This window comes from Crocodylus porosus, unplaced genomic scaffold (assembly GCF_001723895.1).
Source record: "Crocodylus porosus isolate Cpor-Errol unplaced genomic scaffold, CroPor_comp1, whole genome shotgun sequence".
In the NCBI taxonomy this organism is placed as follows: Eukaryota; Metazoa; Chordata; order Crocodylia; family Crocodylidae; genus Crocodylus; species Crocodylus porosus.
Window position 1 is genome coordinate 25,106,438 of NW_017728949.1, and position 9,427 is coordinate 25,115,864.

At 45.8% G+C, this 9,427-nt stretch overlaps 1 protein-coding gene across 1 annotated transcript in view; it reads right to left on the reverse strand.

The window, feature by feature from the left end:
- The window catches only part of SLC39A10 (solute carrier family 39 member 10), a 79,196-nt gene extending 70,937 nt beyond the window's left edge, over positions 1 to 8,259 (reverse strand). The window contains exon 1 of the mRNA XM_019553883.1: positions 7,962 to 8,259. The gene's annotated coding sequence lies outside the window, so the exon portion shown is untranslated. The remainder of the gene's footprint in view (positions 1 to 7,961) is intronic.
- Positions 8,260 to 9,427: the final 1,168 nt, after the last annotated feature.

The window sequence follows — 9,427 nt, forward strand, 5'->3', positions numbered from 1 at the left end:
ACTGCCTCTCCACACTGCCGGCCCATGTTCATCTTGGAGTCAACGATGACCCCCAGATCCTTTTCCGCCTCTGTGCTGACAAGAGGGGAGTTCCCGTCCCTGTAGGTATGGTGCCGGTTGTTCCTCCCGAGGTGCATCACCTTGCACTTGTCGGTGTTCAAAGAATCAGCAATTCAGCCATAGACACAGCTTTACGTTTTTTTTCTACATACCTTGAGATACCAAGCACAGCTCATGAACACTGAGATGGTGAGGTGGATGGAGTGTCCCATGGGAGAATGGGGTAGTCCCCCGTGCACTCGACGATGGACCTGGAAGTAGACCAAAAGTACTTCTAGTCCACTTCTGGGTCTGCCGCTAAGTGCAGGGCCTCCCCCCCAGCTTGGCAATCGGCTGCAGGGGGACCCTGGGTGCCCCCACAGACCCAAGAAGCACCAGTCGCTATAAAAGTGAATGTACATACACAATTCTGAACAGTTCTGTTAAAAGGTAAAAGCTATTTTTAATTACCCTTCAATTATCTGTAATACAAGAGCTTATACTTCTAGCCATCAAGCAAAACTCAATCATTTTCATTCATTTAGCAGCTATGGCACAGTAGCCTTAAATGAGTTCTGTTCACATTAACTGCTACTGATCAGGCAATCTTTACACATTTATCAGATGACTGTGTTCATCTGGACTTTGTTTTTTATTATAAGAACATTTGCTAATAGCTATATTTGGAATCTCTCAGTTTCTATAATAAAGAATTCAAAAATAGAGATTTATAACTTTGATTCTGAAATGCTGAACTAAACCATTATGTTAAGGTTGCCTATTTTTATAGGAGTTTATATATAAGCTACAAATAAAATAAATCAGATAATCTTATTTAATATCAGAGCGCAAAAAGAATGGACAAAAAGGGCACAAAAAGAAGTTGATCACATCTGTATTTTGGACATAATCATGCTCAATCATTAACTTTCAGAAAAACATGACCATTAAATAAATTGACTTATTAGTCACACTTGATGCTGGATAGCTAAGACAAGTTTCCCCAACATTTGAAGATCTTGAGGTTTGTCCCTTAAGAATTCTGTCTGGCACTCTGTATATGAATTCCACGTACAACACCGAGGTATACTCAGGAGAATTACATTGTTCTAACACAAGTTTACATACCTAGCTTGTGAGTGTTTATGTACTTGATACGCTTTAAACATTTAACATCTTTCATATCATCTTACTAAAAAGGTGTGACAGTCAATATAAAAGGTTATTTCAATATTAGTTATCTACCCTTAGGGCTAAAAACATATTCACTAACCAGCCATCAGAAAGCTTCTTCCTAGAAGTGGGTAAAATCAGTCACCAACAGAATGAATCTGGAGATGTTTTCATTAGGTCCACAATTGTCAGAAAGCAACAGTGAAATTGACTAGGACTTGTTAGTTTCACTTTGTTATTATTCTAGGATATTGCTTTCTCTAATCCCTGCATCTAAAACAGACTCCAGCAACAGCAAACATCTTAATTTTTCTCTCATGGCTTTCCAAAAAACAACAGGCAGTAGGTTCCATGATAGCTTCACAGTATCTTGTAAGTTATTGTGGTATTAATACCAATCAACAAAACTGTACAGATTTTGCACTACATCATTCTGCCACTTCTGTTGTTGGAAACTGTAGCTGCTTACTGACTTGGAAATAAGCAAACAGCACTTTAAGCTCACTGCGCTCCTGCTCCGAGCACAAAGTATGCCCAGAAGAGGCATTAGTTTGGCTCGGCTTGCCCAATGTCTGTATAGAGTGCGTGCTTCAGCAGTGCTTTTTTGGTGTTTTTATTTAATAGCTGATTAACCAGCTTTAGATAAAAGCGCCAAAAAGACCTGCTGAAATGTCCAATCTGTACAGATGCTGGGGAGTCAGGTCAAACTAACACGTTTCCTCTTCCAGTAAAGTGCTGTTTTTTCCCCAGTCACATCGTCAGCGGCCGATAAGCACTAAGAAAGGTACCAAAATGACAGCCTGAGATAAGCAAAGTTCTTTCACTAACCCTTACCACTGTCTGTGTGAGAAGGGAGTCACCCCAGCTAAAAAATAAAAAGGGAGGGTTCCCAATTTAATCAAACCCACTACTAGCCAAGACTGTACCTGGATTTAGCCCAGCAATCTTAAAGCTCCTCCTCCTTCACAGAAGCTAATGCAAAAGACACAGTTTCTCATAAAGGCTTGCATTTTTATCACAACCGTCTGCAGAGGGGCACTGGGACTGTGCTATCAGTGCTCCCAATGACACCCCCTGGCACTCAGCGTTAAGATGTCTAGTACTTTTTGTCCATCTGAACTTCAAACATATCAGTAAAGCAAAACTAACCCAAAAGATGTCATTTAAAAATAATGCTAAAGCATGCATTATTATAAGAGCGTTTTCTCTCATTTCCTGTTTCTGTTCATATTGGGGGTGGTGGAAATCCACATATGTACAGGTAGCACCCTGCACTAGCCTCAGATGGTTACATCTCAAAGTCTCCATTTGAAACAATGCCTAGCGCCCGAAGTGTTCTGAATAAATGCCATGAAAGTAACACACAAACACTCTCCCATTTGTACATACATGCTGAGGACCAGACATGGCTGCTGTCATCTTTTGGCAAGTTGTACTTGAAGAAAAGTGTAACTTCCCAAGAAAAGGTTTTTTCTTCTTTAAAACCAGCTTCAATTAAGCACTTTGCTCAGCAACTGGCATCACATTTATGTGCATCTTTGTCAGATTTGTTTATATTTTAAATATTCTCAGCTACAGTTTGAAGGGAAAGAATTATATTTCTAAACATATAACTGAAGATCCTCTTCTACCTTTCCCTCTCTCCTTTTCTTTTGCCATCAGAGTTTATGTAGGGCCTTTCACCTACTGTTTTAAAAAATGATAATTGAGCATGATATTTATTTTTTTTTAGGTGGGTATGTTGAATACCATAAACCAGAAAACATAATCAATGATCCAAATATCCTGGTGACTGAACATAAAACACTTAAAACCTAAACTGGACTCCCACTAAAATGTATTTTATACATGCATACATAAACAGGTAATGTTTCTTCCAGAATAGGAATATGAAACAGATGGATTCTTAAAGCTGACAGAATTTAGACTCCTTTCATATCTGAAGACTTGTAACTGTTTTTCACAGAACATAAAAGTAAGAAATCAGAAGCAATGAATTTTCTTTTTCTTTCTTTGAACTGACCTCTCAAGGATGTTAAGAGGAAAGGGGAAGAGGTAGATTTTTTTTTGAGAATTCTGAATATCTGTTTAAAGGAAAGTGACATTGGCAGAAGTATGAAAACAATTTGACATCTAAAGAATTGAGGAAAAACAAATTAAGCTTGCTTTTATTATTCATTCACCAAAATGTTCAGGGCCCCTAAAAGATGTGTGCCCACTTTTTTGCTCCATACAAATACAAAGACTTAGCATCAAATTTCATATAGCAGTGGTTTTCAACGAGGGTGCTCAGAGATCCTTTCAGGGGGTGCTGCCAGCAAAGGTACCAGATGCCTTATGCACAGCTAGACCAAAAGGCAGCAGCCTCCCTAGTCCAACCCTGTACAGCATCTCCCAAAAATGGAGGCACACAGTCTATGTAGAACTGCCCTGCCTATCTGTTTCTAGGAAAGGTGGGGGGGAGGGTTGAACCAGATGACCAGAAAGGACTACAAGAGTAGGCACTCCTGCTTGCTTTAGTCTATCAGATAACTGTAATGGAGGCAGGAACGCACATTCACAACAGCCCTTCTCAGGCTGGCTGTGCATGAGGGGCACAGAACACTTTTACCTGGTGACAGCAGAGTTGGGAACCACTCAGGTAAGCTGAGGCAGCACAGTGGTGGTTCTCAATGGGAGTGCAACCAATTTCTGAAAAGGTTATACAGGGCTGTCTTGAATCTAAAAGATTGAGAAGCACTGCCATACAGGCATGGGTATACTCCCACTTGGGCTCTACTACATGATTAAGGTCCAGATTGTAAAGTTACTGGAAAACTTTAATAGGGCTTGAAAATTAGTGACAAGTTTATCAAATAGTATTTTTGATATTCATGGCTACCATCATCTTAAGAATTATACATTTGTATCACTTTTCAAATTCAGTACACTCTACAGCCTTGTACAAACATTGTTTGGTTTCCCCCAAGAGAGCAGCAACTCTCTCAGGAGAAACTGAGTGTAGAGATGTTCAGACTTTTTCTCCCAGAGTAAAAATGGCTGCTCCAGGACAAAAATAACCTAGAAACAACCAGGGTTAAATCTCTCCCAGGAGAGTGTCCGTACATGTTGGGGCTTCTCTCAGAGAACAGTCCTCCAGCATCCCCTCCCTCCCCCCTCAGGGAAAGGGCAGGCACGTCTACGAGACATTTACTGCAGTTGCCTAATTAGCTCTGCAGTAAAGTCTCAGCATCTACATGTGTGGCTCTATTAGGCCACAGTAAAATAATTAACACTGCTGTAGGATAGTACTTGTCAATACAGGTACTATCCTGCAGCTTTTTTATTTACTCCACCACAATGCATGTATAGACACTGGTGGGGCTGGCTAGGGCAAGAGGGTGCTTCAGTGCAGGGGTTGCTTGCCAGGTAGCCCCGCAACAAAACACCCCTGGTGCCCCAGGCAGCCCTTCCATGGCAGACTGAGCTTGGTTGGAGTAGCCCTGGGCTAGGAGGCTGACCTGAGCCCCCTGCTAGGTGGGGCTGCTCAACATGCTGCAGTCCCTAGTGCATGTGTAAATGTGGTACCAGCACACAATAAACTCTGGTGCAAACTGCGCTGGAGCATATTGAATTAATAGCACATGTAGATGCACTTAGTATGTTGCTTACTGGCCTCTGCTGCTCCAGCAAGGAGAATATCTCCCCTTTATAATCCCCACATTGTGCTCAGTGAAACAGGCTGAACATGGGCAGTCTGGGTGAAACAATCAGGACTGCTCTATGCATTATTGTCATGCGCTGCTAGGCAGACTAAGTAAGCCTGCAGAATATTCTGAGATGTGCGCCCAGGGCACACCCTGTGTGCAGTATCACACTACAAGCTCTCCACTCTTCAAGGCCTTAGTATTTGAATGTTTATACATGCAACTCTGAATAAGTTTCTCTACCAAAACAAGCCTAGGAGAATTGTTCCAAACTATCTGATTGTGTGTACACAACCTACACTAACTCCTAAAGCAGCAACCCTGTAAGTAGGTATTATCCCTACTGGAATAGAGACAGAAAGCATATAAACGCCATGCCCAGCAATGGTTATGGCCACACTACTCCACAGGAGGCAGGGCCGTGTCACCTTACAGACCCCTCTTAATTCAGAGAGGTACTTTGGATAGTCAAAGTGGGACCCATATCATATTGTAATAAAGTTTAAAAAAAGCCTGAGGTTATTTGAGTTGCATGTTTCTAATCCAGAGACTGTGAAGCTTGTTCCTATCTACACTCACTAATCAAACTGTTATATTTATGCATTTAAAATTATCAAGTACTTCAAAGCAGCTTACCTCATTTAGGCAAAGGCACTAAGGGAGCCTGCGCTAAAGAGGATGTATTGACTGTTTGTACACATACGTATTTCTTCCCCCTCCCCGACACCTTTTCTCAATCCATAGTCTTCTCAACGAGTTTTGACTTGTAATGTCTGCTTACTGGAACATATTGGAATATGTTATTTATGTTTATTAAGAAGCTTCCATGCAAAGCTCAACATTCTAAGTAGCTTCATGGAAGATGAGCGCTTCTTTTGGAAGCTGCGTTCACCTAGGTTCAGGATTTCTGGTTTATGCAGACTGTTTCCAAGCACTAGAACAAGCAAAATATCATCAAGATTAATATTAAACACACTCTACTAATGGATTACTGAAAATGAATTTTCGGTTTATTTTTTTGAAGTGAAGATACTTCAGGTCATGCTATGTAGAAATTTGCAAAATAATCAGTTCACATGATTGTTACCTGCATGCTAAAGTTTTGTGCGCATCTTTTCTGTATTAAGCACCCTATTTCAGTTTTGCTTAAGTTAATTTAAAAAACTTCCTTTTTATATGCAACATACCTTGCCACAAAGTACTGCAAGACTACTACAAAAGAGTTGTTTAATAGAACGTTTCCTTAAAAAAAAAAAAAAAAAAAAGTAAATCAACATTTTTTGCCTGTTTTTGTAACAGTTCCAAATATCCCATGCAATGTAAAGACAGTTTGTGGGCTGAATGTGAACTGAACTTCCCCAAATGTTTTAACTTAGTTAGTTTGCTGGCTTACATTTCCATATTTAACCATAATTTTTGACATTTTGATACTGGTTACTTTGTTGGATCCACCTTCAATGGCTGCTGATCTGCTTTCCTCTACTGAATTCCTACATGGTTATGTGACCTTTATCAAATACACATGACAAAGTCAATCTACACATAGGGCCTGTTCTACTCATTCTTCCAAAATAATTACATGGTTGTACTATAGTATAGATCAAGTTCTCCAGTAAAGATAAAAACTGAAAGAGTCACTACAGGGAATATTGCACAACATTTATTTCAGACAATTATTTCAAATCAAGACAGTCAGAGAAATGGTCATGTTGTGTCAGTTTTCACGAACTAAAATGGTGTTCTAACATTAACATACCATTTAGAATGGTATTGATCATAGGAACAATTATGAAATAAACCCAGTCTTGTTTTGGGATCAGTGATGTGTGGTGCCACTTGTATTCCCCCTTTTCCAAGAAACCATATTCAGTAAAGTTTTTCTTCATGAAAACCCAAAGAAGTTTTTATTAAGTGAGAGAATAGTTTTTAGATGTCCTCTCGCAATAAGAAAAACTGGTCCACAGGTGTTCTACTTTCAGAACTCTTTAAGCCCATGATTTGAAGAAACAACATTTGGAAACACCTTTATAAAATTAGTATTTTCCATTCTTCTATCGTTTTTCCTCCCCGGCAACCGCAAAAGAAAGATCTGTTTATCTTTAGGAGTCCCATACTTATGTCTGTTGGGAGACATCCTAAACTTAAGGGTATCCCATGATCTGTTCTCCACTGCTTGTTTCAAGCTAGGCACCACAAGCTTGGTGAACTAAGCAAGCAGGCACGGCATCCCGAAGTTAACTAGGTCAGACTTGGTAGTCACCCACGTTAGCTGTGGCATTTTAACTCATAACTATTTCTAATGTTAAAAGTACGTAGGGATTTGAAAAGAAAGAAGTGGCAACAAATCAGACAGCAAGGAGGGGGGAGGGGTTTCTTCCCGCCAAACTTCCTGACAAGCGCCGGAGAAGGGGAAGGGACTGAGGCACAGGGAAAAGCCGGCACGAAGCAGGACAGCGAAGCCGCTCGGTCCCGGCAGGGAAACTCGCTGGCGCAGGCCTGGGGCGGCGGCACTGAGCAGATCGCCTTTGAGGGTAGACCTCGGCTCGGGCGCCGGCACGAGGAGCGGCCCCCCAGAGGCAGGGGAGCGCGAGGGGCCAGGGCTGAGCCGGGGGCCGCGCAGGCCGGCACGAGGCAGCATAGTGCAGGGCCCGCGGCCCAGGAAGCCGCGCAGGTCCGGGACCCCCAGGCCCACAAGGCCCCACGAGGCCCAGCCGGGGCGGGCACTTCCCGCCTGGGAGCACAGCCCCGAGCCGCCCCTCAGGCCGGGGGCGCCCCTCCGCCGCTGGGGTGTCCGCGCCGCCCCAAGAGCAGCGGCCCCCGCGCCCCTCCCCCCCGCTCCCACCACAGGCTGAGGCGGCCCCGGCGCCGGGTCTCGCTGCTGCAGCCGCCGCCGCCAGCGCCACGTGACAAGCAGCCGCCCCGCGGGGTCCCCCAGCAGCCGCTCTGCAGCCCAGCGAGAGCTGCCCACGCCGAGCCGAGCTGGGCCGGGCCGGCCGCCGCCCTCTCCGCCGCGCCGGCCGGTTGTGGGGGAGGGCATGTAAACAAATGGGGTTTTATAGCTACCTCACTCGAGTGCCGTGTGCATCTCCCTCTCCGCTCGGTACCAAACCGCCGCAGCGCCTCCTCCTCGGCTCCTGCCGCAGCGCCGCTATTCACAGAGCGCGCTTACGCCGGGCCGGCGGCCTGCGCCGCACTCGCCGTTACGCACTATGCGGATAGACCGCCCAGCCGGGCCCTTCCCGCTCGCGGCCCGGTCTGTCTCAGCCTACGCAAACGGCGTAGCGCCCGCGTGCCCCTCCTGCGGCTGCTGCGCTCATCACTCAAGTCGGCCCGGCCGGGGCGCGCATGGGCGGCGTGGGACTGCCTGCGGGAGCTGGCCCGGGGCTGGCGGGGGAGGGGGCCGAGCCGGCCTGCGCGCTTGTTTCCGGGCCCCGCGAGGCCTGGGCGGGCTCAGCGCCCCCCTGCCTGCGCCGGCCCCACTCGCTACTGCGAGTCCGGGGGACGCCGGGCCCGCGTGGGGACGGCTGCGGGATTGGAGGTTGGGCCCGGAGATGGGCCCGGTGGGGGCGGGGGGCACTCGGATCTTAAGCCGAGAGGGGCCAAAGGAGGGTGTAATCCAGCGGGTTGGGCCGAGAACCCGCCTCCGGGGCTCGCAAGATATTAGCAGGACGCGGAGCCTAAACCTGAGCCCGGTTGGGCCGGCCTCCTCACCGCCCGCCGCCCCCAAAGCAACAGGAGCCGGCCAGGCCGGGCGGGGCTACGTCCCTGGTGCAGCACCTGCTACAAGCAGCCCAGGCTCTCTCCGCCCCCAGCTTTCCCACGTCTTAAATATGAAATGATTGGATTAGAAGCTCGAAATGATCCTATTTGCTGAAGAAAAAACTATCCTACACTGAAAAATCCCGCAAAGAAGTATGCAAATAAATCTTATGTACTTTATATTGATCACTGTAACAGGAGTGAGTGATTGAGAACTGGGTCAAAGTTGAAGCATTTCTTTGTTTGGAGGGAAGCAGGGCTAAGGAAGTGCTGACAGCAAACCTAGAAGTCAGTTAAGACTCCCTGAGACTGATGCGGGCTTTGCATATGTTGCACCAATCAGCTGCATCAAAATATATACATTTTTAACACTTCTGCTATTATTGATTGTACAAGGGTTGAAATCATACAAATATGATCACTATTGTACGCCTGGTAACACTGCCACCCCCATGCAGGGAGGAGAGGGAGCTGCTCCAGGGGGCAGCAGCTGTCCCCCTTCCACCAGGGTTCATCCAGGCAGAAGGTGCAGCAGCCGTCCAGTGCTTGCCTCTTCCTGAATCACAAGGTATCGGCTGAGCAAAGGGACAGAGCATGCAGGAAAAAATGGCAGGAGGGAAAATGGGCAAAGCTGCAGTCACTTCCCCCCAGAGAGCGAAGATATACAATCTAGAGGCACCATTCATAGTTTCATAGTTTGTAGGGTCGGAAGGGACCTGAGCAGATCATCAAGTCCGACCCCCTGCCATGGCAGGAAAGAATACTGGGGT